The following is a 27,933-nucleotide window of genomic DNA, read 5'->3' on the forward strand; positions in this document are numbered from 1 at the left end:
CTAAATGCATTGTGACATGCTTTGCCCTGGATTTCATGGCTAAGTACATACCCATGAAACTTGAAAGAGTTGTGGCAACAAGTCGTTTCTATAACTAAAGAGAAGAATTTTAATTTGGTTGTTCACATTCATATCAAGTATAAAATCACCCAATAAAATTTCTCTCGAGGCATTAACAATGACCAACCTCTCACAAAAGAAGTGCTTACCAGTTTTTGGCAATAGTCAAATTTAGCGCCCTCTCTCAAAGTCAACACGAGTCCTGCAGGAGCCTCCTTCATAACTTTCCTTCATTGCAGACCCAGCACTTGCCTTCATGGTTCCTCGACCTCCAATCTTGTCCATTGCTTTCTTCCCTTTCTTCACTTCCGTCAAGAACTGATCCAAACCAAATGGATCAGCTTCTTCTGCATCCTTTTCAAACTCAACAGGTCTGTCCCTAGGTCCACCCCTTTCAGTAGCACCAGCAAATCCTTTATCAGCTCTGAAACGGTCAGTCTTAAGCACCTTATCAAGTTGTTCATCTGCCCCTCCGTACATTTCATTATCTGCATCCCTCTTGGGTTTATAAAGAGTGGACAGTGTGTTATGAGCAGTAAATAGACCTTTATCATAAATATTGTACTGATCATCAGTTGCAAATCCAGACTCCATGCCCTTCTCCTGGTTGAATGGACTCTGATCGTAGGCAACTTCACCTGTACCTGCAGTGGTATTGGCCATTCCGAGTGCAATTTTCTCACTAAGATCACGGTCTCTGTCTCTGGTAATCTTGCTTTTCTTCCCAACGTGCCCTTCTTTAGCCTCCAACCTTCTTTCCCTTTCTCTCTCCCTTCTCCTCTCATCGCGAAGCGCTTCACGCTTAAGCCGTTCCTCTCTTTCCTCTTTATTCTCTCTTATGTTCTCCTTGGGGGCATCACGATCATACTTCGTCTTCCTTTCACTGGCACCTGCAAAGGGCGTGATAGTTGCCCTTTCAGGTACTCCAATAGCAACCTTATCACCACCACCACCACCGGCACCGGCACCGGCACCTGCACCTGCTCCACTTCTCTCCATCCTAGCTCGTTGAGCCAGAGCACGCAGTTCCTGTTCTTTCTTCTCCTTCTCCTTGACAATCAACTCCTTCTGGATCTTGGATCTCATCTCAACCGCCTCTCTGGCCTTCTATTCAGCTACATACAACACCTCTGAAAGCTTCGCAAAGTTGTCATTAATCTGGACCTCCTGGAGCCCTCTTCCATCAGCCGCAAAATTATTGGAATGTTAATTCCAACTGCAGGCTGCAAGCAGATGTGGGCAGCCGACTCAGCAAGCGTACCAACGCCCAAACTGCTCTCCAAAACCGTCTTTTTTCTCGGACCGATTCCTGCAGAGAGTGGTTTCCGTATCTTTGAACGCGGTGGAATATGGGGCAGACACGTGGCTCTCCCCATACGTAAGCAAACGTAATTTTCTCGGGTGCTAATGTTCAGCATAGTGAGGCCTCCCAATATCCACTCCCGTCGTCCGATCTCCTCGCGCGTCCTCAGCCGTCGATCACGTAAGGTGCATACGGGCCTGCAGCAAATCAATGCATTGCGTGGAGTGAAAGACTTTCTCCAGTTGACCGCCGTAGAAGAGTTATGGAATTTAATGTTTTACGTAGATCTTGGTGGAGGCCCCTTTAATAAGGTTATGGGGCATACGTCCTTTATGTTAATTTTTATATGTTTTTCATATATGGCTATGTAAGCCCGTGCGTAAAAAAAAATGTTATGTGATGTTTTTTTGTTGTGGTGTATTGTGGCTACGGCAGCGTATAGTGATGTGCGCGTTTTTTTTGGTGATGGGTATTGTGCCTGCGCACAATTTTTTTTATGTAATGGTGTTATGTGGTGGCTGCGCATAGTAGTGCGATTTTTGTAAATGCACAACAGTGCGATAAAACAAAAACAGGGATGTAATGGTTTTGCTTTCCATTGTAAAACAGAGGTGCATTGTAATGGTGTTGACCCTGTGCACGTTTTTTTTGTTCATGGAAATGTATTGAACGCACAGCAGTGCGAAAAGAATTTGAAAACAGGGATGTATTGTATTGGTTTGCCATCGCAAAACCAAGAGATAGCATGAGATTGTTTATGTAATACCCACAGCAGTGGAAGACCAGAAATGAGGAGACAGAGTTTCTCCAGTGAATCCCTCTCTGTGCAGAGGATGAAATGTGTATCTGAGTTTTGTTTTTAAGCAATAAAAATGTTTTTTATGGCTGTGTAATACTCTGTTATGAGTCATTTTGTTTTAAGAGGTTCCCTGTGCAAAGATCCTGGAACAGTGGAAAGAGAGCATTGGCTTTGTGGTGTTTGTTTGTTTGGTTTTGGTATTTCCCATTGAAAAATACCCAACAAAGACGCTTGTCGACTGGAATTGTATACCCTTTGGGATTCTTCCAATTGGAGATGCAAGGTGGGATTTTCCAGTCTTGCTGATCCTTGACAGTCACAGGCCTCGGAGGTGAATGCATAACAGGAACGGGGGGTGATCCGGAAGCTTTTGGTACCCTCTTATGTTTGAACTTGGGAGGCTCAAGAGGATCCTTGGGCATCTCAACCATCCTAATAATCCTTTCTTTCGCACCGGAATTAAAAGCCACTGATTGCTGTGAAGGCGTGTATTTGATATGGGTTGCTTCAGAGGACTGCTGGGGGACATTCTTCGGCTGTGCGGCACTGAGACGAACATTTACAATCTTTTCCAGGGCTGCCTTTGTTCTTAGGGTTGTTTCGTTTATCTCCTTATCCTCCTCCTCTTCGTCCATCTTCTGGATCCCACCAACCTCGTCACCCAGCTTAGGCACGAGATCCCTATGTTGAGAATACACAACCTTGGATGCATTCTCGTTCTGCTTAACAATGGCGTCGAAGGCTATATTGCCCTGTGCATCAACGCTCACGGGCAGAATCTTGGTGTCTTTCCTTTCTTCCTTGCGCCCCATGTCCAGTGGATATTGGGCAATGTGAATCTCTGGGAAGGCGCCCCCATCGCCGAAGTCTTCGATCTTGCGAGGGACAAATCCTGCCCGCTTCCCGTAAGGGGGTATTTGCTACGACCGAATTGGGCTGGTGTTGATCTACCCGATCCCTGAACCATGGATCCGAAGCCAAATCATACTGTGGCCCGTTGTTTACCTTGGGAGCTGGAAGGCTCCCAAGTAGTGATCCTGCCATCTTCGAAAACGGACTAAGCACTGAACACAGAAGAACAGATAATACAATTGAAACCTAGTCCAAAAAGAGCTTCAAAATGAAACCTGGCGCTTCTGCAGAGAGAATAATTTGAGGGTTTGATTTATATTTTTACCCGTGGAATGAAGAATCGGCGCGCCGTTCGAAGAATTTCAAATTCTCTTCGAAGCTCTGCAGTTGAACATCGGAGAGCAGCACCAAACCCTGATCGAAAAAATGAAACCCTCTCTGCGGTAAGCTGTCAAAATACTTATACGGGACCATGCAGGTTACAATGTGAATTTGTTGGTCGGCAGCCGGCTCGTTGAAATTTAAATAAATCCTTCAAAGATTTATCCCATCGATTTTCTCCCCTTGTGTTTTCGGCGGTGAGTAAGTTTAGTGGTGGTGCGTAAAATAATTTGGCGTAATGAAATTACCTCATGAGTTTATTGAGGTTCAAGTCTCCCCGTTACCTAGATTTGTAATGGAAAAATATTGGAAAATAAAATACCTTTTCTAAAATAACATTAAAATTAAGGCAAGGAATTGGGTATCTCTTCTAGTTTCATTAAGATCCCTTCATGTTGTTTAATTGATTTGATATTATTATTTGAACCTTATTTTTCATTTTGAGTTTTAAGTTCTTTATACGGTGTAATGCTTTATCAATGTTGTAAAGTTAGATTTAATCAACTTTTTTTAATGAAAAATTGTTTTTATTTGGTTAAGAATTTGCCTTTTTTGAAGGTAAAGAAATAGATTAATTACTGAAGATTCAAAATATCTTGCAAGAGTGAAATTACTAGCAAGTAATTATAAGTGGTATAGTTTTTCTTTAATAATAATAATGAGTCAACCTATATTAGCCTAGCAGATAACAGTTAGTGATGGTTATCCTCACTGTTGGTTTTATAATTGAGTTATGATAGATTTTCTCACTCTTTAAAAATAAAAATAAAAATAAGTAATATGTTACACTTGCTTTATACATTATGGAATCTAACCTTTGATTATATGTTGTTCTTTATAAGTAACATTATCCATGAGTGCCCGTGAACTACATGTTGAATTGCATGTTGTTCGTACATTCCCATAGAATGGGAGAACTTGAAATTCCTTTGCATTATAGAGTCGTTGTCCATAGACTTTATGAAGAGGTGAAAGTCAAAATTAGGTTCCAAATAAGGTTTTACGACACATGCCAATTATTCCTAGACTACAACGGATGTTTCGTTGTAAATCTCTTGCACAATTGATGGATTGGCATGCAAAGAATAGGAGTAAAGATGGATTCATGCGAATTCCTATGGACTCCAAAGCAATGAAACATATAGAGGAAAAATGGCCAAGAAAATTCAAGGATGAACCTCGCAGTATTAGGTTAGGACTTGCAATGGATGGAGTGTCCCCTTTCTCTTTCCTAAGCTCAAATTATAGTGTTTGGCCAGTTGGACTGATAGTATACAATATTCCCCCATGGATGAGTGTTAGAAAGGAACACCTTATGCTAACTCTCATCATTCCAGGAAAACATCAAGTGAAAAAAATGGATGTTTACATTGCATCTTTTATTGATGAGATGCAATTGTTATGAAAAGGCATAAGAATGTATGACATATCACGTCCTCCATCAAATAGGTCCTTCATGTTTTATGGCATACTATGTTGGACAATTCATGATTTCCCAGGACTTGGTGTTTGTTCTGGTAAGAGATCAAATAATTTACATATTTGTAGTACATCATAATTTATTTTCAATTCAACTTGTATATAAGTATTACATTATTATTGTTTTCTTATGTAAGCTAGTTATTGAATTACAAGGCTACAAACAAAAGGGATTTTTGCATGTCCAAGATGTGCAAAACAATTCGAGGGGTGATATTCTAAAGATCTACACAAAGTTATTTATGCAAAAAACAAGGTTTTTCTACCACCAGACCATAAGTTCAGAAATCGCCTAAAGAATCAATTTGATGGAAAATTTGAAAATAAAGCTCCTCCCAAGGTTATGGGTCCAACTGATTGGCTTAAAATGTATGAAGATATTGAATCAAAAGCTTGGAACCATTTTTTTCATCATGATCATTCAATTGAGGAACCAGAACAAGTTATGGTTGAAATGCCAAAAGGAATGAAAAGGAAATCCATATTTTATGATCTCCCTTACTGGAAGGATCTATTAATATCTCATTTATTAGATCCTATGCATATTTTCAAAAATGTCCCTAATTCTATTTTTCGACATATATCGAGCAAAGATAAAGACACCTTATCATCAAGGAGAGATATTGCTCTTTCACGTACCAAATTTGATAGAAGACATTTGTGGCCAAGTAAGGAAAATGAATCATATGCAGAAGCTCCATGGATACTAAAAAGGAAAGAGTTAGATCAACTAAAAAATGTGATTCGTTCAATAAGAACACCCACTGGATATGGATCCTCATTGAATAAAGCTTTTACAGTAGAGGGACATATCACAGGATTCAAAACACATGATTATCACAATTTTATGACGGTATTAACATCAATTAATTGTTATTCTTATTGGCGGCTAAACGCCTACAGGCAGGAACAAGCATAAGCAAGGCTACAAGGCACTGGAGGTTGGCCAAAGCGACGGAAAGTATAGCAGAAATCATCACAGAGATGAGAGGCCTAACCTTCCAGACAGTAAGAAGAAAGGCTAATGGTCTGGCTGACCATCTGGCAAACTTTGGAGCAGACAACCCGAACATCGTCATGAACAGGTGTTGGGATGAGATCGATAACCCAATCATCAAAGAAACATGCGAACAGCTGGCGGCAAAAGATTTAATCCAAGCCACCCAACCTCAGTAGGGGATGGCACTTGGCTCCGGTATCGGATCTACAAGGATACCAGCAGTAGTTATAAGCCCACACCCTTCAACGGGATGATTGGACATTTGGAACAATGTAGCTCCTAGCGGCAGCAGGTTTCTAAGAAGGGCGATCATTACAATTCAAGAATCGGGATGCACAACCTCGGCAAAAGGGCAATCATCACACATGAAGAGGGTCCGTATTGTAAGTTTTCAATGCCATTAATGGCCATTCTGTGTGAAAAGAGGTGGATCAAGGCTCTGCGGATCAGAATCGAGTATGCCAGTATACGGGGCATCTCAAACCTCACCCGCCACCACCCCATCCGAGGGAAAGTACCAAACACTTGGCGTATGGCTCGTTATTCCGGTAGCAGCCTTCTGCATTCCTATTCGACCTGCGTCAGCCTCGCTTGTGCGATCCTCAATTACACTTATCACCGAAGTACTACCACCTTCAAAGGCAGTAACTCCATCCTCATGAGAAATCACAGAGGAATTCGCTATAAAGCAGCGGGCAATTGCCCTGTTTTCCTCATAGTGCGTCGAGTTTGTATTGAGTTTGGTTCTGAAAATGGAATTCGCTTGAGTCGGGAAAGATACGAAGTGTTGGTGATGGATGCGGGAGGCAGTCGCTGCGCTGCAGCAAACCGGGACCTACAGGAAGCCAAGGGAGGCTATGAAACCCGCACCGTAACAAGGATCAAACGCAATATTGCTGAACTCGAAGCTCGAGCTAAGAAGGAAGAGGAAGGAAGAACAGAGGAGGATATTGCAGCGGAGGTTGACTGGTTGACAGACCTGGGAACCCCCTCGAAAAGGGCTACTCAATTTGTCAGGACCAAGGCGGAAAGCTGACGCACGAAAACCCTTATAGCCAAGGCTCTGGATTCAATTGAAAAGGAGAAGCAACATATTGTCACAGAGGTGAATCTAACAGAAGCACAAATGGCTAAAATAATTGATTACAACAGCGTTCTGGACAGCAAAATCTCTACTGTGCATGAGGCAGTCAAAACTCTCACTCGGATGCTAACGCTGCTCATCAGGTTAATGAAAGACACTGTTAACAAGGCTCCTGCTGCACAGCCGGCCACCACTGCTGCGGACCAGCCCGAATCCCTTGAAGCTATGCAGGCGAAGGTTGATCGTCATGTGCGGGAGATAGGCCTGGATACCATCGGCCAGATGGGCAAATACATCTAAGGAGTTTTCTGTGCGGTTCTCCTTTGACCGCTTTCTGTCTCGGCTTTATATGTCTGTATTGTTGCTTCACACTTCTGTCTCGGCATTAGCTTGTCTGTGTTGTTGTGTCTTCTGTATTGTGTCGGCAGTACTAGTGATTTAGTTATGTTTTGCTCTGTTTCGAGCCACCCTGCACGGTGGGCTTATTTTGGCTCTCTGGTGTCACAACTTCTAAGCAGGCGATCAGCTGTCGTTTATTGTACATCCCTGCTTGAACTGCTTCGGCAGTTTTTTTGTATTATACTTGTTATATAATATAATCTTCTAAATTACACAAAAAAAAAAATTGTTATTCTTATCATTTACTTACTAAAACTTATTTTGATATATTATGATAAATCAATACTAATGAACTATAATAATTTGGTTTGATAGCATATCATGCCACTAGCAATAAGAGGGGATTCATGCCTTACCACTGACTTAAGGAATGCCATATGTCAATTGTCAGCCTTTACGAGGTATGTGGTCGCTTGATATTTACAAGGTTTTACATGGTATGAAATGTTCCTCTATATGATACAATGATATATTATATCTCATTCTAAATGTCACTAAAAATTCATACTAACTTAATGACAATATCTAATTAGGTGGGTGACCTCTAAAGAGATCCATGAGTATGAAGTGCCAACATGGAAGAAAGAAATCACAGAAATTGTATGTGTATTCGAAAAGGAGCTCTCTACAAGTTTCATGGACCTACAGGTCCATTTACTTATACATCTAGTTGATGACATTGAAATGGCAGGTATCATTTCAACAAGATGGATGTTTTTCTTTGAGAGATACATGAAAAACCTAAAAAGATATGTCCGATAGAAGGCACATCCAGAGGGTTGCATGGTTGAAGGGTATGTACTAAATGAAGCATTTTTCTTCTTATGTGAATTCCTTGGTAAAGATTTTGAAGATGGTGCACAATTTTGGGATCAAGAACGTGCATCTGATATTATAGATGGAGAAAAGCCTCAAACTAATGGTGTTCAAGAAGTAATTGGTATGTAAAATATTCATTATTATAGTTATTTTAGAATCATTTACTATATCATTTTGGGCTTCCCGAATTGAAAGAATAATATTTTAAGTTTGAATTATACATGTTGATTTTTAATAGGTGTCGATGAAAGTGTTGTGCTCAACAAATTTGTCCTCTACCAAATGGAATTCATGAATAAATGGATTGATATGTATGATATAAAAAGGAAAGAAGTGTTAGAAGCAAGGAAACAATTTAAGATATCAAACCCAAGGAATACCCCACTTCCCACTAATATTTCCGGTCAATGGAGAAAAGAATGCACAATAGAATGGGTTTCTAAACAAATTCAAAACCAAATAGATGAGGAAGGAATAGATGCAAACATAATAGAAGATGAGATCAACATGTGCAGAGGATGTGAAAAAAAGGTAAATTTTGATTTATTACAAAATGTTGCTTGAATACATTAATCACATTGTTAACTATTTAACTATGCACAATCATATTTAATTTCACTCAAGTAAATGGCTTGTCACAGGTGAGGAAGTATCCTGCAATGTGGGCATACAGTCATCATTATCGTGTAGAAAGAGTAGATGCAAAAAGACGATCCTTCGATTGTGGTGTCATGGTTGATTTCAAGCAATCAAGTTGAGCAAGTTCAAAAGATAAAAATGTTATTGAAGGGAATCTTCAATACGTTGGAAAAATACAAGAAATTATTGAGTTAGATTACCGCTCTTTCAAATGTAGTATTTTTAAATGTAAATGGTATGAAGCATTTAACAGGACACAGAGACATGATATCCATAGTGGATTGTTTTCTATAGATTCATCAAAATACCTACCACTAGATAAGGAGCTCTATGTTCTACCAGTTCATTGTGAGCAGGTATTTTTTCACTAAAACAATATAAGAAATATAAGAAATAACGGTTGTATGTAATTTTGTAATTAATTTTTTATTGTGGATATATACATTCTCATTGATAATAAAATTTGATACCACTGGAGATCTAATATATTTATCTTCTTCACATGCAAGTTTTTTTCTATGAAGATATTTTGGATCCAAAATGGATATTTGTCATTCATTATGATCCAAGATTAAGGCATATATTCGAAGATGCCTCAATCAATACAGAGAAAAGTAATGATGACCAACCAAATATAGTTCAAGAATCGAGGAACATTGAACAAATTGGCATCAATGATGATGTTCAAGATGATGATGTTCAACCAGAGGACTGTGAACTAGATGATGGTGACAACATTCCTTTAGCAGTATGGACAAGCAGGGCTAGAGGTGTATTTTCACAAAATGATAAATTAGATGAGGCAATTCACCATGACAACCAACAATTTCCAAAGGCAAATGATCTTATAGAAGAAGGCAATATTGATGATATACAATATGAAGATCAAATTAATAGATCTGGTAACACTGATATTTTTTATGACGAAACAACTTTTATTAATACAGAATATGACGAAGGTGAAGATGAGGATGATCACAATATTACTTTAGCAGAACGGTTTAGGAAGAGTAATATTAATTTCTTGCAAGAACATATGAACATTGACAAGGAAGCATTGGAAGACATAGATGCAGATGATAACATAAATGAAGACTTCTAGATAATTTACAGGGTATGTCATTCATGTTTAAATAAGGACAATTATTATGTCCCATTTTCAAATTATTCATTGTTATTTGGTTGTAATAGTCATTTAATTACCATGTTTAGAACTCATAATCTAAATTGGTGTTTTGAATATTCTTATAGGTATACTCATTACTTGATGCAATTAATGTCATTAAAATGTATGTTAGTTAATATGGTTTGTTGGTTGGAAATAACAAGCTCAGTTAGTTAGATAAGAGTTACTATGGTTAGTTTCATCTATTAGTTGAAAATGGTTAGAAATAATATGAATTTATGACTGAGACAAAATGAAAATAATTTATGTGTGTATAAATTGTCACATATTGTGAATATAGACAAATATAGCTTAACACACAAATATAACTTGTTAATTTGAATTTATGGAATTAATTAACACAAATATATTAAACTACACTAAATAAAAATTCGAATTATTAAGGATATTTGGATGGGTAATGAAGGTGATTCAAATTTTCTACTGAGTTTATTCATTTTTGTGATCAATAATAACTTTCCCACACGCAGGTAATATTTTCCCCATATAGGGAATCCCTAATGGCATAGGGTCCCTGTCATTGTATTGTTGTCATCGTTATCATCATTTAATCATCATCGTCATTGCCATTGTCATCGTCATCATATTCACCATCGCCACCACTATCATAGGTCATTTTTGATAACGATTATCATCATATATTCCTTGGTTTCTAATATATATATATGTATATGATGATGATGAGAAAAAAAAAATTCATTGGTCATAAAAGGTTACCATACGTCTAGACTATCTTTAAAGGTAGATCAAATTATTTTTTTGCACACTTCCAAAACATATGGTTTCTATTCCAAGGTAGATCTTGAACACATTGATGAATGCAACTTTGTCTTGGATGTATCATCCAAGCATTCTGTATATTTACAAGTTCACTTGTCATTTTCATTGTTTTTTAAAATGTTAAATATTTTCACGCATGATATACTGAAAAGTTAATGGACACTACAAATAGTTTCCAGTACGGTTGATATTATTCTACTTATATGCTCTTTGTAACTAAACAAAATTATTAATTTTGTCTTGAAAATTAGAATTGTAGCACAAAGAAAATGGTTGGGAATTATTTAATGACTATATCAATTCACAACTACTAACAATTGTCTTTGCTTTCTCCTTAAGTTTTGCAACCCAATTTGACTTAAATTTGCTTAACAGTGAAAAACCATTTGTCAATACTTCAGGTTTTACAAAATTCCTATAAACAACTATATCTACTTGGTAATCTAAAAAATATCAACAAATTCACAATCTCATATATTAGTCAGAAGAGGCCATCGTCAAAGTGAATCAAATACCAAGAATGATATATGTCTGCTAAAACCTATAATCACATTATTTCCTTAATAGCAACTAAAAACTTCTATACCCAGTTGTTGAACTTTTGCAACCAATTATAAACCTTCAACAAGAAGTAGTTTTCTAACGAGAATTATTGCCATATCTTCCTTGGTTTTATGAGGAAAAAGAAATAAAATTTCATTTGTTATCAAAGGTAAACCAAATTCATTATTTGCATACTTCCAAACCTAGGGTTTCGTATCCAAAGTAGATCCTAACCACATCAATGAAACAAACTTTGTTTTTATGTATCATCCAAACATTATGTACAATTACAGACTCACCTCTAATCCATTGTTTATAAAAATGTTGAATATTTTCATACATGATATACTGAACAATTGGACAATGAAAATAGTTGTCATCGCTATTCTTCCATTTATATGCTTTTTGAAACTTATTTGAAAGAGCAATTTTGTCCCAACAATTATACTTGTAGCATAAAGAACACGGTTAATACATATGATTAGACCAAAAACTAGTTACTACCAAAATTCAACCAAAAAAAATATTACTTCATAAAAATAGAATTAAAAACAAAAAATATAAAAACAAAAATTTCCCAAATTAAAAATAAATAAATGATAAACGTTTTTTACAAAAATTTAGTGATTTTTTTAGTGCTAATACTAACATCACCATTACAACAAGATATTTTTCTAGTGCTAATATTGCCATTACCACAAGATATAAGAGGGATATAATGCAAAAAGTTTAATAATAATATGTATGTAGAAGATGGTCTTCAGACTGGTGAATTCATGATAATCAATGGGACTACAGTCAAAATAATTGGATGTTATTTACTTTTTTACATAGATTGTCAAAATAATTGCCTAAATCGGTTTTTTTTAACCAAAATTTAACAAAAACTTTGCTAGTGCTAACATTAGAACCACCATTACAACAAGATTGCTTTCTAGTGTTGACAACACCATTATAGTAAGATACCTCAAGAGAGATAGAAAATTTTAGAAGTATGATAGTAATACGTATCTAGAAGATGGTATTGAAACTAGTAATTGTTCACGAATCCATAAGATTGTAAGGTCATTCTCATTATCATAATCATTGTCATCATCATCACCATCATCCTTGTCATTGTTATTGCCATCATTATATTATCATCATAATCACCATTCATGCCATCATCATCATCATTATGGACATTGTTTGCAATTGTTCATAATTGTAGATGTTGTAAGAAATATCATCAACCCAAAAAATGTGATCAGTGCTAGAAAAGGGTTGTTTAGGACACATTGATATACGTAAGAGAAATAAAAACTCTATATTTGACAGATGATCGATGATGATCATCATCACCACCATTATCATCGTCATTGTCATTTTTATCATCCCCATCATCATCATTAATCTAATTTCTATCGACATTGTTGTAATCATGCATCATCATCATTCATGCCATTATTGTTTTTGATGATGACCTAGATGAAAATGATGATCATGACACCAAAGATAATGCTTATGATTATGACAATGACAACATCTAAAATTGGGAAGATTCACCAACGTAATTAGCATCGTCATCATCATAATCATTGCCATCATCATCATTGTCATTGTAGCCACTATCGTCTTTATCATCATAATCACAATTCATGTCATCGCCATCATCTTCATTTTCATCATTGTCAATATTATTGACATTGTCATCAATTGTTCATAATTGTCAATGCCATAAGGAATATCATCGATGCAGAATATGATGAGTGTTGGAAAAGGGATGCAAAAGCGAACATAGAAATGGGGGCAACAATAGAAGTAAAATTGGATGAAAAGTGGATACAACATAAGTAGATGCACAACAACATGAAAAACCTGACACAAAAGTGGATGCAAAAGTAGATGCAGTTGTCAATGCAAACTTGGATGCAAACATGAAGGCAAAAGTGGAAGCAAACATGGGTCCAATGGTAGGTGTAAAACTTGGCACAAATTGTGGTGAAACAAATGTGGATGCAACAACGGAAACAAAAGTATATGCAAAAATGGATGAAACAAAAGTGGATGCAATAGGGGATGCAAACGTGGAAGCAAATGTGGTTGCAATGGTAGGCGCAAGATATGGTGAAACAAAAGTGGATGTAACAATAGACAAAAAAATGCAAAATAAGATGCAAAAATGGATGTAAAAGTGGAAGCAAACATTGATGCAACAGGCAAAACAAAATTGGATGCAAAAAATGGATATAATGTAAGTAGATGCAAAAGTAGATACAAAACGAGATGCAAAACCCAATGCATAAACCTGACATAAAAGTGGATGCAAAAATAGATGCAATATTTGATGCAAAAGAGGATGTGAACATGGTTGCAAAATTGGAAGCAAACGTGGATACAACAGTGAGTGCAAAACATGGTGCAAATTGTGGCATAACAAAAGTGGATGTAATGATAGATGCAAAAAAAGAATCAAAGTATGATGCAAATGAAGATGTAAAAAGGGATGCAAAAAGTGTAATTTAAAATGGGTGCAACAGTGGATGCAAAATTGTGTGCAAAAGTGGATGCAATAGAAGTCGATGCAAAAGTAGATGCAAAACGATACACAAAACCCGATGCAAATCCCGGTCCAAAATTGGATACAAAAAGGGATGCAAAAATAGATGTAGTAGTTGATGAAAACCTCGACGCAAATGAGGATGCAAACGTGGATGCAAAATTATAATCAAAAGTAGGTGCAAAAGGAGGTGCCAAACTCGGCGCTAATTGTGGCACAAAAATATTAGATGCAATAGTGGGTGCAATAATAGATGCAAAATAGGATGTAAATATGGATGCCAAACAAGAGGGAAAAGTTGATGCAACAAAAGTAGATGCAAAATTGTATGCAAAACTAGACACAAAACTCGATGTAAAACTTGGCGCAAAAGGGATGCACAAATGGATGAAAAAATGGATGCAAAAAATGATGTAAAAAAGGATGTAAAAAAGGATGCAAAAGTCGATGCAAAAGTTGATGCAAGTGTAGGTGCAAAAAGTGTATGCAAATGAGGATGCAAAAGTATGTCAAACAAAATTAGGTGCCAAACTTGATGCAAAACCTGGAACAAAACCTAGTGTAAAGGATGACACAAAAACTCGGCATAAAATTTGGTGCAAAACGTGGTGCAAAACCTATTGCAATACCTGGTGCTAAACTGGATGTAAGATTTGGTGCAAAACTTGATGCAAATTTTGTGTCAAGTTTTGCACCATATTTGATAAATGGATGCAAATAGCACCAAAAATGGGCTCTAGATGCAAAAAAAGAAGTAAAAAGGGACGCTAATCGCTGGTTTTGTTGTAGTGTGAAGACACCAATCCTCTTCTTTTTGACTCCTAAGATCATCATCATTGTTGCACTATTGAGGTGATCATTTATTGCATCACTCTTGCATCATTACTATTCCTTCACTTATATCCTTGATGCACTCTTCACTGATACCATCATCATGCTTTCATCGATGCACTGATATTTCCATCATGACCTTGTTTTCATCAAGATCATTATGTCCATGTCAAGTGTAGTATGTTGATAGAGCATTATTGTAGGATCAAAATTATGTTGAGACATTGATCAGTGTATCAGCATCACCTTCTTCATAAAAAACATGAAAATACAATGATTAGCACTGAGGTCTTCATCATCACATCTATAACGTGATTGTTACAGTGTTCTTTGCTTACATCATAGACTATCACCACAAAGGAAAAGACTATAATATTCTTACTGAACTTGTACACAAAATTTCAGGGTTATTCGAGACGTGTCCTCACGTAATGCGAAGTTGAGATTCCTATACCCATTTGCGAGGACCCAAGGTCCCATACTTACCTAAATTTTCAAAGATTCAAGACATTATTCCACTGCCTTTACCCGAGATTTCTGTACATCTTGCACCCATCTGAAGTTCAAAGAAGAATATGAAATTTCTGCCCTCCTATAATGCAGATTGCAGACCTATAGAGAACCAAATTATCTTAGAGAAAATATGAGTTTATGTTCTTCTCATCTTCAACGACCTTAGATGGGTATATATAGTGGTAATGGCTCTATAATAATATGACTTGACTTCTATTTAATTAGGTGAAGACTATTGTGCTTTTCATTACTAGAGGGTTGTTAGACACCATTTTATAGAATTTTACACATTACATATATGCTCAATAAGTGATCTTTGCACGTGTCTTTTGCTCGTTGACTTCCCTAGACCATTGGGATGAGAAAGAAACTCATTCTTATAATTTACAAAAATAATATTTCTTTTTTCTTGACAAATACAAAGATAAAAATTACATTTCTAAATACCAAACCTAGTTACACTTTCTTCAACATATAGTAGGTTTAGATATGTCTAAAAAATGATTATAACTTTTTCCTTTTAGATTCAATTTTAAAAATATAATAAAATTAAATTTTAAAAAAATATTGATAAGCCATGGTATTGGCCCATCATATTGCAAGAAAGCATATTTTCAAGTTAATAATATCCATGGTAAAGTGAAAGTGAATATCCATGGTTAAGAATATTTTCATACTGATATAAAATATTTTGATTGTGAAACTAGTTGTGTTTTTGATATGTGGTATTGATAGACCATGGTATTGGGCCATGGTATTGTACTAAACCCTATTTTTTACATTTTACATTAGTGACTCTTATTGGACTTTTCAATGGGCAGAAAAGTTTGAGGTGAAATCCTGATTTGTGTTATAAAAACTAGTTTTTTTGTTGTATATATGGATTCGCCAACCTCAAAATTCCTAGGAAACTTCAATTGTGATTTCAATAAATTATCACTAGATTTTAAAATAATTACATCAAAAAATCTTTGGAAAGTCTCAATGAAAACAACTCATGAGTTTAAGTATGGGGGATTTACGCAGTGCATTATATTAGATATCATTTTTGGGATTCAACTGCGTTAAGTAAGTCATTCAAAGTATGACCATTTCCATGAGAGGTAGTCGTAAAGTGACTAATATCTGATGATTTTTGAATAGTTCACTTAGCACTCATTGCATCGGGTGATGCTCACAGGGGTGAAGAAGTGGGATTGAAACTAGTGAAATGTGGAGAACGAATCACATAGCATCAATCATCACTTCCGGGGCTTGCACCCGGTAACCAGGACTTCCCAGGAGGTCACCCATCCCAGAACTCCTCTGGCACAAGCGCGCTTAACTGTGGAGTTTTTCCCCACAATCAAGCCCACTTAGCTTGCTACCCCATTTGCAAAAACCTTAGCAAGTATTGTGCCTCATGAACCATTAGGTAGAGATCCCTTGACTCTTTTTGAATTTAAGTATGGGGGATTTACGCAGTGCATTATATTAGATATCATTTTTGGGATTCAATTGCGTTAAGTAAGTCATTCAAAGTATGACCATTTCCATGAGAGGTAGTCGTAAAGTGACTAATATCTCATGATTTTTGAATAGTTCACTTAGCACTCATTGCATCGGGTGATGCTCACAGGGGTGAAGAAGTGGGATTGAAACTAGTGAAATGTGGAGAACGAATCACATAGCATCAATCATCACTTCCGAGGCTTGCACCCGATAACCAGGACTTCCCAGGAGTTATCACTTTTGCGACCTTTTAGAATTTCTGGTGCCGTTAATCAGGTGGAAGAAATTTAGGTGAAATTTTGATTTGTTTTATTTAAACTATTTTTTTTACTGTATAAAACTTAGGCCACTTTGATTGTGTATGGGTGATGATACACCTAACCCCTGATTTGGACGCTACATGGCAGCTAAACCACGTGATCTTCCCATGTAGTGAATCAACGGTTTTGGAGAGTTTTAATGAGGGTTTTAATGCCTCCACAATCGATGAGGTTTTGGCGTTTCGTGCTGGCTCTATGGCTTGGTGGGAAACCCTTTCTCGGTCATTCACTTGCTCTATTGGTAACCCAGCTGCTCCATTCGCTATGGGGTTTTGTTCCTCATTATGGGTATGGCACTCGGCTGTTGTGGGGAAAAGTATCCGATGCGGATGACCCTATCCCTACTCTAAAGGTGACAGTCTTTAGCAACAACTGAAAGTAAAGCTTTGATGTTTTCCTTTATGAAAGTACAGAGAGGGGGAAGAAATGATCAACCAACCTGGTATCCTTCGCTTAGTCGATCTTGATCCTCTCTCTTTGTCTCTTGTTCCCAGCTCCTTGCTCTCTTTGCCGGTCCAGCTACACACAGATCCTGCACAAAACAAGAGAGGAAACTACAAGATACATGTACTCATAACTGATGCATGGATTAGAGTGAATCAAATATACATGTAAATACAATACATCAATGCAATACAAGTATATAGGAGAACATACAAAACTTTATTGATAGAAGTAACAGGGTTCTGAGAAGGTTACAACCAATGATGGCTCCAATCCAGCAGCACCTCCCCAGCAGCAAGAACTCTCCTCTTCACCTCTAGTAAAACAATCACCCAATAGCTCTAACTGTAATCCAACAACACCTCCTTGCTTTACACAAAATTCCAGCCTCTATAGACCTCATAGAAGAGCTCTATATATAGGAGAGAAGAGAAAAGGATGAGTCAGCTTGAGACTGACATGAAGCTGCCTTGTGTCCTCTCCATCTCCAGTTAATCTTCAGTTCCTGTGTCCACTTGGAGATCCTTGCTTACACATGGTGATCAAGTACCTCTTACTCATCACAGGGCGAATCTCATGACCCAAGTGTCAGTTTGGAAGCTTCCTGGGCAATTGACACCTTGCAGGAGGACTGTGCCACTTGGCCAATCTCGCCCAGCGCAGGTAGCCTTCATTGTTTTTGACTTCCAGCGCAGGTACAGAGTGGGACAGTTGCAATACAGCGCAGAAGCTCAGTTAAGCAGCTGACATGATCCAAAATAAGCCTGTTCTGAAGTGTTTTCAGGTGGAGAACTGATTGGAAGTGCTGTTGATTGATGACCTTGTTCTTTTAGGGGTAAGAACAACATGTTTAGGGACTGAGGATCCCTGTAATTATCGACATTTCCTGCTCCTTGACGCGAGGCACAAAAATGTCTATAACAGTTGCCCCCTAAAGTATGAGGCCGTTAATCGGGTGAAATGCTTTAGCTAGAGGGTCCGAAGTTCGTTCCAGTGCTGAGGAGAGTGCCCTGTAATACAATACAATACAATACATTATCTTTCATTCATCATTATTCTCATGATCTAGCTGAGGCGGGTATTCCCATGCTCAGCTTTCTATAAATACATTTTGGTACATATGACAGACGATCGTCTGAAGACAGACTGATAATCTTCCGCTAAAATTATCATCCTTTGAAGAGGATGATCATCTGCTGCAATGATGTACATGGCAAATGCTTTTATATTTCCTGAATATATATCGCAGCCCGGATGGATGAAACTAGATCCGGGGTCTTCAAACTCGTTCGATCTTCACTCTAAGTACAAGTCGATCCATGTGAGAATTACGCTGAAGTCGAACATGGAAAGACATCGCTTGATTACCGGTCAATAATGAAAACCGTTAACAAGCGCGAGAGGAATCACCAATAATGACGATGACCCTCAAGGTACGGCAGTACAATTCACGTGGCGTGAATAAAGGACTTGGCGTCGAACGCCACGCAAAATCTTCTGGTCGAAGGTCATTGATGTATACCTGTCGCCGGAAGTGAGAAACTTGCCATTGAGGCATGCAAGCTTCAAAGTACTGATGGGGGTGTTCCTAGATCGACTTCTTGGATAATGAGCTGAAGTCGACAAGAAGTGATCCGTCAAAGGACGGCCTTAATGAATCCCACATCAATGACACGGAACGGAGCTAATGATTTAGTGGAGGTGGAAACAAACTGTGACATATGATTCAGGGTGGCGATCATGAAATGGATGAAGGACAATGTATGGTAGTGGATGGGACACGGTTGACACTTTCTGAATGACCCCTCTTGAACATATAACGACACTGATGCAATGGATTGGTAGCATTACCCCGAATGGATGGTGTGGCGAGGACCATGGTGACGAGACCGGTGAATGAGACAACCCAACCCGATGTGATACGGAAGAAAAGTGTCATGTTCAAGAGTGACTTGCTACCTCTAAACTTTGATGTTCTCCCAATTTTTCCCCAGTCATTTCTGACCAGTACCTCTTTATTTTTGTCAAGCTTGAGGAGGATAACATATGCTTGTTCTATAACCTGCCCTTCGGGCAAGCCCATCGCTAAGATTTAACGAGCCTAGCGATAGGGAAACTCGTTCTCGTCTAAAGACAAGTTTGTCGCTATTTAATTATTTTAACGAGTCTAACGACAAGGAAAACTCGGTCCTTTTCATTTTTAGAGAGTCTAAAAAGGTACAGAAAGTCAAATCCATAATTCCTTTTTCGTCAGCTAATCCCTTAAGTCCGAAAAAGTATAAAACAATACAGAAGGGATGGCTGTTCGGTACTTTTAACGAGCCGAACAAGACAAGCGCTCGATCCTTTTGTGTAATAATCCCTCAGGTCCAAAAAGATTAAAATTTAGAGGAGGGATAGCGTTCCGGTCATTTAACGAGCTGGAAGGCCAAAACTCGGCAAACTTTTCATATTTTACGAGTCAGTGAAAAGAGCTGAAAGAAGACTCGTCTTTTGAGGAACGAGTGATAAACAGGGATAGCTACAGATTCCAGGTACAGGTTGGAATTTTCCAATCACGGCAGTGTCACAAGGATGGCTAGGTGAAATCACTCTTCGCAGCTGTTTCTCAAAAGAGGTAAACACACAAATGGAAGTGAATGATCGGCCAAATGAACGGTGGAGGTGATGGATGAAAACACGATCAAGGTTCTTATGGCTGATGAATTTACGATCTCAAAAGGTTATTTACCGGTTCATTTTTTCTGGATGAGCTTGAACTCTAGGGGAAGATTGCTCATAACTTATGTTTATTTTTTAACGAGCATGAACTATGTGCTAAAACTGCTCGGATCTTGCATGCCCCCAGCATCATAATAACGCATGTCAAAGGAGGGTGCCCCCCAAGCTTCATTGCATTCAACTTGGTGATTGGAATGAAGGTTTACCTTTGAATTTTGAAAAGGGGATCTGTTTCATTTTTTAATGAGGTTGACATAGTACGAGAACTATCCTCATGACTCCTTGTTTCATTTTTTTTTAACGAGGTTGCCCTGAGATAGGAACTATCCTCGGCGCCGACAAAATATCTAGGAATCTTCCGAATCCAACCAGAAGATTGGATTAGATTTCATGTTGTAGGTTTCCACAGTGGCCACTTCCGCCAGATTACTCGGAGGTGGTAGGGCGAAAGTACCCATTAAGGCAGGGTCTTTTAGGAAACCTACTCCGATATCTTGGAAAAAATGATTCCTTGCATGGATCATCGGAATGCTTCCTGTAACTTGTGAACTGTTGGGGAGAAAAGTTTGTTGGTCGACGATTGTAATTCCTTCTTGTGAGGGAAATGCAATCCTCCTGAAATAGGTCGACACAACCGCGGCCATGGCATAGATCCAGGGCCTCCCTAGTAGGATGTTGTAATCGAGGTTTCCATCAATTACTTCAACATCAATTCCTACTGTTTTTCCCCCCAGTTCAACTTGCAAGTTACTTAAAATACCGTATGGAGTGTATGATCGTCCATCAAATGCTTTTAACGTCGTTGACGATTCCGACAAGGGTGGTGAGCCTAATTCTTTCCAGCAACTCATCGACATAAGACATGTAGATGCCCCCTCATCAATAATTGTTCGATGAACAGTTTTGTTGAGGGATTTCACTTGAATAAGGAAAGCTAGTTGAGCTGGTAATTGCGGGTCATATCCTTTATGATCAAAGGCCACAAGATTGGAATCCATTGGGCCAATCCCACCTATTGCTGATAATAAAGCTTGCTCTTGGGAGGGGTGATTTTGTGGTACCTCAAGTGTCGACATAGCGGACGACGATTGAGCCAGGTCCTCTATTATATTATAATCCTGTGTTACTTTGGCACGAGGATTAAATGTCGATTTGTGTACTACTCCCTTTGGCAGCTTTATCATTGGCTCAGGAACGATGGGTGGCACAACTTCGTTCATAGTTGTTGTTGAACTACTAGGTCGTTCATTAACCTTGTTTTTCGACAGCTTTGGATTCCTGTAATCTTTACTCCTTGTCAAAGCATTATTCTGTTGCTTCGAGGTAGACAACATAAGCACTTGGGATCCGGAAGCATTTTGATTAGCAACCATATTTTGACCTGGATTAGGAAACGGATCAGTCAATACTGCTGGGTTTTGTGAACTCTTGAAGAGTTTCTTAACTTCAGCTATATGTGGACAATCTTTCGTCCAATGATCCTCATCGCATATATGACACCCTGTCGGGGGTCTCCCTTTCCTTTTCTTTATCTTCTTGCCCCCTGGTTGCTTCAGTTGTTTGCCCTTGTCGGTCGACATGGCATTTACTTCTGAGGCAAGAAGTCGCTCATTTACATTTTGACTAGAATTTTTGCGTTTGCCAGTCACGCCATTACTGGTGTGAGAGTTAGTATTCGATCCAGGAGGGGGAGGAATTGAAAATTCAGGTCTAGGGGCGTCAGGTATTTTGTCGTAGAGCGTGCCCGACTGAGTATATACTAAGTCTAAATATTGAGCACGAGCAATGACTTGCTCCTCTGTTACGACTCCTCCCTTGGCCACATCTTCCGTGATAGCTGGAAGTAACGACTTTATAAACCATTCAGCTAACAGCTGATCGGGAACGTAAGTTTTCACCATTCTACGACGACGTCGCCACTCATGTATATGATCAGATATGTGAGTGGCCGTTGTCTGTTTGAAGTTGGTAAGGAGTTCTGTCCCTGTTTCATACCTTATCGGTAATTGAAAATGGGTTAAGAAAGTCGTGGCTAAGGAGCTGAAATTGTCGAAAGAGGCTCTTGGCAATTCAATGTACCATTTAGCCGCTGGACCTGTCAATGTCCTCTGGAAGAGGCGAAGCCTTATCGAATCATCATTCAAGGTATTCGACGAACACCACAGATGGAATGTCATCACGTGATTCGATGGGTCTTCACCCGGATTTCCATTAAATTTAGGAATATCTGACGGAAGTTTATGTGGAATCACTGGCCACCAAGGGGCATAAGCAATTGGATCATTCGTCAGCCGGTTTAGATCTGGTAGTTCTAGAGTTGCTACAAAGGGCAACTATTGGTTCAGGTTAGGCGAAGCATATCGAGGATAAGATGGTATCGCCTGAGCAATGGGTCTTTGCAGACCAGCATTATGCTGACAACTTAGACAAGGTTGATGGGCATAACCATTATAGTATAGTTGCCCATTACTTACAAAGACTTGTTGCTCAGGTCTTTGATATGATTGCTGGAATGGCGGTTGTTGAGTTTGAAACAACTCTGGTTGTTGGACCATTTGCTGTTGACCAATACTGGATGATTGACCAGGATGAGTAGTCACAGTACTTGTTTGAGCCTGAGTCGCTCCAGATAAGGAGGCACTACCCTGAGATTGTGATTGAGTCGCTGAGCCAAGAGGTTGTTGTATTACAACAGGTGGCGCTTGTACTTGCGACACATTCGCCATACCAGGTATAGTGGCAACATTCGACACAGGGTGGACTGGTTGCATAGAATATACAACTCCTGGTTGTTGAGGCAGTATTGGTACCCAACTGCTGGATGTAATTCCAGTTTGACCTGAACTTTGTTGTGAACTCACGGATGGGCATCCTCCCGAAGGAGGTAATGAAAAGGCATACTGCCCCCCATATGGCATCAATCCAGAACTCAAAGGGATCGATTGCCTAGGTTGACCTCCAAATGGATCAATTTGGCGAGTTTCAACATAAGAAATACCAGATGATAATCCGGACGAAGAAATAGGAACTAACCATGTCATCGTCCCTGATGGGACTCCGGCTTGTTGTTGACAACTTGCCGGGACAGATGGTATACCAGCGAACATCGTTGGAGTAGCAGTAGTAGCCTCTGCTGCTGCTGTGTCGGACGACACAGTCCTAGATGTCGACGGTTGTTCAGACATATCTAGTCTATCCAAAATATTTCTTAGCGATTTTACAGGAACTTCCACTTGTGGTGGACTAACTTCGAAGATCAACGAGGGAAGGGTGATGATTATTCCGCTTAAAATAAATTTTATAACGACGCTTTAGACACAACTTGCTTTTTCATGTTTTAAGAGTCGAGAAAAAGCTAAAGATCACTCTAGTCGCCTTCGATGTATTAACGAGCCCGAAGTGACAAATGCTCGGTTGGACTTTTTCAGTTATAGAGTTTGAAAAAGGCCAAAAGAAACTGCTCTGGAGATCTAGGCAGAGGGTGTGCCAAACCTTTCGCGAAACCACAGAATACGTTTTACGGTACGGGTGGTCGATCTTCGTGAATGCTGTGTTCACTACATCGCGATCAGTAGGGCGGCCGACACGGTTTCCTAAGGATAAAGGATAAAAGCCTATAGGGGTCTCCCAATATACGCGACGGTACGCGGGAGCACAAGTCCGTGTTAGTGCCACCGACTCTCAGGAGGAATCACCCACCTTCGTAGAGATCGACAGTCACTATGTTTAACGACGCCGGAACACGTCTCTACCTAGACCTCTAGATGTTTGCGTTATGTTACAAAGCGTTGTTATGTAAATTGAGTTTATTTTAATGTTGATCTTGCTTAACAGTTTGTCTTTCAGGATCACCACGAGATGTACAGGTACAAATTCCTAAATGCAGCTAAAATGATAAGCAAGCTTTAAAATCTTTTTAGCTTTGAAAATCCTAACTACTGAGGGGAGAAAAAAAAACATTATCTTTCCACACAGAGTACAAAGCACAAACTAATGCACTTTCTCCTAGATCAATCACGCAAACTCATCAAAATGCAAATGCAAGATGCATGTATTTCTTTTCTTTTCCCTTAATGTTGATGTAGACAAAAGGAAACTGTTGTATAATTTTCGAATTCAATTTGAAGCGTAAACAAACAAGTTTTGTCTAAAATGAAAAGACACCTTACAGGTACTTGTTTCGACACTAAAAATATATGAATTCAAACCATAAGATGAAAAACAAACAAACTCAAACAGCCATGAATAGTAATAAAACTAGCTCTTAAGATCACAAAGACACTTTTACAGTTCAGGATCTAAGAGGTCACAGCTATACTGGTTCGCTTTTCACAATGGGAAACTGGAACTGAAACAAGAAATACTGAAAGAACATTCACAGTTTCATCACACAACTGAGGTGGAATAATGTCAAGGAGAAGTGGTCTACAGCAAGTACAATGACCAACAAGCAATCAACAAGAAATCAGTGAAAACAGGGCTCAGACACAATGGGAAACCTCAGGAGGACATAGCCTAACTGGATCAGCGCAGGCTCTGGTCTGTCAATTTGACTTTCAGCGCCGTTCCCGAAGGGAGTACCTGCGCTGAAATGCAGACTGCCTTTGGACAGCCTGCACTGAGACACGAGAGTTGCGTTTACAAGGGTTTCCGGGTCATAAAAAGCTCAAAAATGCACTGTTTTGACTGAAATAAAATGCTATGGGTTAAGTACAGGCTAAGGGATGATCAAGAGGATAAAGATCTATCACAAAGAGTAAGGATTCATCTGTAGATTAGCTCTTTAAATCTTGAATTTGCTCAGCAAAGGAGCAAGAGTAGCAAAACCCTCTACTTCGCTTTTGATAGAGTCAAAAGCTTTTCGATTCGGTACTCCTTTCTTCAAGAAATGAATAGCAAAATTCTACAAGAACAAGATACTAGGATCTCCCCAGCGGAGTCGCCAGTTTGTTGTGGGGAAAAGTATCCGATGCGGATGACCCTATCCCTACTCTAAAGGTGACAGTCTTTAGCAACAACTGAAAGTAAAGCTTTGATGTTTTCCTTTATGAAAGTACAGAGAGGGGGAAGAAATGATCAACCAACCTGGTATCCTTCGCTTAGTTGATCTTGATCCTCTCTCTTTGTCTCTTGTTCCCAGCTCCTTGCTCTCTTTGCCGGTCCAGCTACACACAGATCCTGCACAAAACAAGAGAGGAAACTACAAGATACATGTACTCATAACTGATGCATGGATTAGAGTGAATCAAATATACATGTAAATACAATACATCAATGCAATACAAGTATATAGGAGAACATACAAAACTTTATTGATAGAAGTAACAGGGTTCTGAGAAGGTTACAACCAATGATGGCTCCAATCCAGCAGCACCTCCCCAGCAGCAAGAACTCTCCTCTTCACCTCTAGTAAAACAATCACCCAATAGCTCTAACTGTAATCCAACAGCACCTCCTTGCTTTACACAAAATTCCAGCCTCTATAGACCTCATAGAAGAGCTCTATATATAGGAGAGAAGAGAAAAGGATGAGTCAGCTTGAGACTGACATGAAGCTGCCTTGTGTCCTCTCCATCTCCAATTAATCTTCAGTTCCTGTGTCCACTTGGAGATCCTTGCTTACACATGGTGATCAAGTACCTCTTACTCATCACAGGGCGAATCTCATGACCCAAGTGTCAGTTTGGAAGCTTCCTGGGCAATTGACACCTTGCAGGAGGACTGTGCCACTTGGCCAATCTCGCCCAGCGCAGGTAGCCTTCATTGTTTTTGACTTCCAGCGCAGGTACAGAGTGGGACAGTTGCAATACAGCGCAGAAGCTCAGTTAAGCAGCTGACATGATCCAAAATAAGCCTGTTCTGAAGTGTTTTCAGGTGGAGAACTGATTGGAAGTGCTGTTGATTGATGACCTTGTTCTTTTAGGGGTAAGAACAACATGTTTAGGGACTGAGGATCCCTGTAATTATCGACATTTCCTGCTCCTTGACGCGAGGCACAAAAATGTCTATAACATTGGCCCTCCTTCGTTCGCTGGCTCCGTCAATGTTTTCCCTGCTGTGGGCACACCCTAAAGGCGGTCTGAGACTGAGAAACCTTGTTTTATTTGCTATCTGTTGGCTTGATTTGTTTGCTTAGATGGCTTGGCTATTAATAAACCATGTTGGTGCCACCAACATGTTCTTGGTTCGTTTTCTGTAGAGACTATCCAGTTTCCTCCACAAGTAATCTTCCTTCTCTGATTTCACTTCGTCATGCTACCATATCTTCCGCTAACAATCCCTCTCCTTTTGAGAAGTTGGTGATCTATATGGCTATGTGGCCATGGCTCGAGTTTCTCTGGTTCTGTTGGGACTCATGATTCCCATTTCCTTGTTGGTGTTACTACTGGTTTGGGGTTTTTTCAAACCCTCTCATCACTTAGGTGACCTTTAGGCTTTTGTTTCCATTGTTTCCTTCTGCTCTTTTTGTTTACTATTCATACAGATTATGTTGCCCTCACTAACATCTCCATTGTGCTATACAAATGGCTCATGCACTAGTGTCGAAGGCTCAGACTCAGTGGCTCGCCGTGTCTCCAATCCTCTATCTCAGCCTTTGTTTGAAATGAGGACTGTGCCCTTAAACTTGTTCTGGTCCCTATTTAAGGCTTTATTTGTTGAAACAATATGTGACTATCCTTCCGTAAGTTATTTAGGGATTTTGATTTTACAGGTCTTCACGACCATAACTCTGTAGTTGGTCTTGCTATTTCTGTCATTTTGTCGTGGCCACAGTTACTTTACATTTCAGCTCTATGGTCTAGCTTTTGTTTTCGTTCCTGTCTAGTTATGTTGGCCGAGGGTTTCGGTTCGTCTCTTCTGTAGAAGAGATGGGGTTCGTGGAATATTGGAACTATGGATTCGTGTATGGAATGTAAATATGGAAAAGTATGATGCTCAGAATGCTAATTTTATTTAACAATTATTTATGTAACAATTTCAATATATGTATGCATTTTTATGGAAGAAACGACTCTATTTATGAATGGTGAAATGTTCAGTCTGCGAGTACCTTGGCTATATTCAGTGAATGTCGTTTTCCTGGTGTTTTCACAATTCTTGTTTCGTCCTTCGTTCAGAATTCTTTATGGTTGCACAGTCTTCATGCTCATTCATTATTTATAATTTTCACACATGCACATTACAAAAATAATTCATGAAATAGGCTTTCTAGTTACCTGAAAATATCACTGTTTATTCCTCTTGTCTATGCTTGTGAGCAAGTCTTTATAATCTCAGAGTATTTCTATTTTCTTTATCTGGGCAGCAACCCTCGTGCCTTCTATGAAATGTATTTTAATAGTTCAAGTAGCCTCATTCAGTTGAGGAACTACCTGCAATTACATTGCACAGTTACAATTCCTATTATGGATGTTAAACTAACTTTAAACTCCCATTCATAACTAAAAGAAACAAAAATAATAATAAAAATTGCAATGGTTGTAACAGCCTTCTTGGAAACAAAAAAAGTTAACAATAAAATAAATCAAAGTGAAATTTTTTGAAAAGGTGCTTTAGACAGAATGTCCAACTATCACATCACCATTGGATGCTCTTGCATCAGGCTCCCAGGATGAAAGAATCTCATGGCTCCTGTCCATGAGCTTTTCAATCAAATATTTGAGCATTGAATTTGTCCGGCATCCATCTAGGTACTGCCCTCTATTGGACGGTCCTTCCACTTAACCAAGTACTGCAAGTACTCCTTCCG

General features: G+C 38.9%; 1 pseudogene; it reads right to left on the reverse strand.

Moving 5' to 3' along the window:
* Positions 1-231: 231 nt before the first annotated feature.
* On the reverse strand, positions 232-3,587 carry LOC149213002 (SNW/SKI-interacting protein A-like; annotated as a pseudogene).
* Positions 3,588-27,933: the final 24,346 nt, after the last annotated feature.

The sequence above is a fragment of the Pinus tabuliformis genome, chromosome 1_1 (assembly GCF_031772625.1).
Source record: "Pinus tabuliformis cultivar Carrire ecotype Pingquan chromosome 1_1, CPIR1, whole genome shotgun sequence".
In the NCBI taxonomy this organism is placed as follows: domain Eukaryota; kingdom Viridiplantae; phylum Streptophyta; class Pinopsida; order Pinales; family Pinaceae; genus Pinus; species Pinus tabuliformis.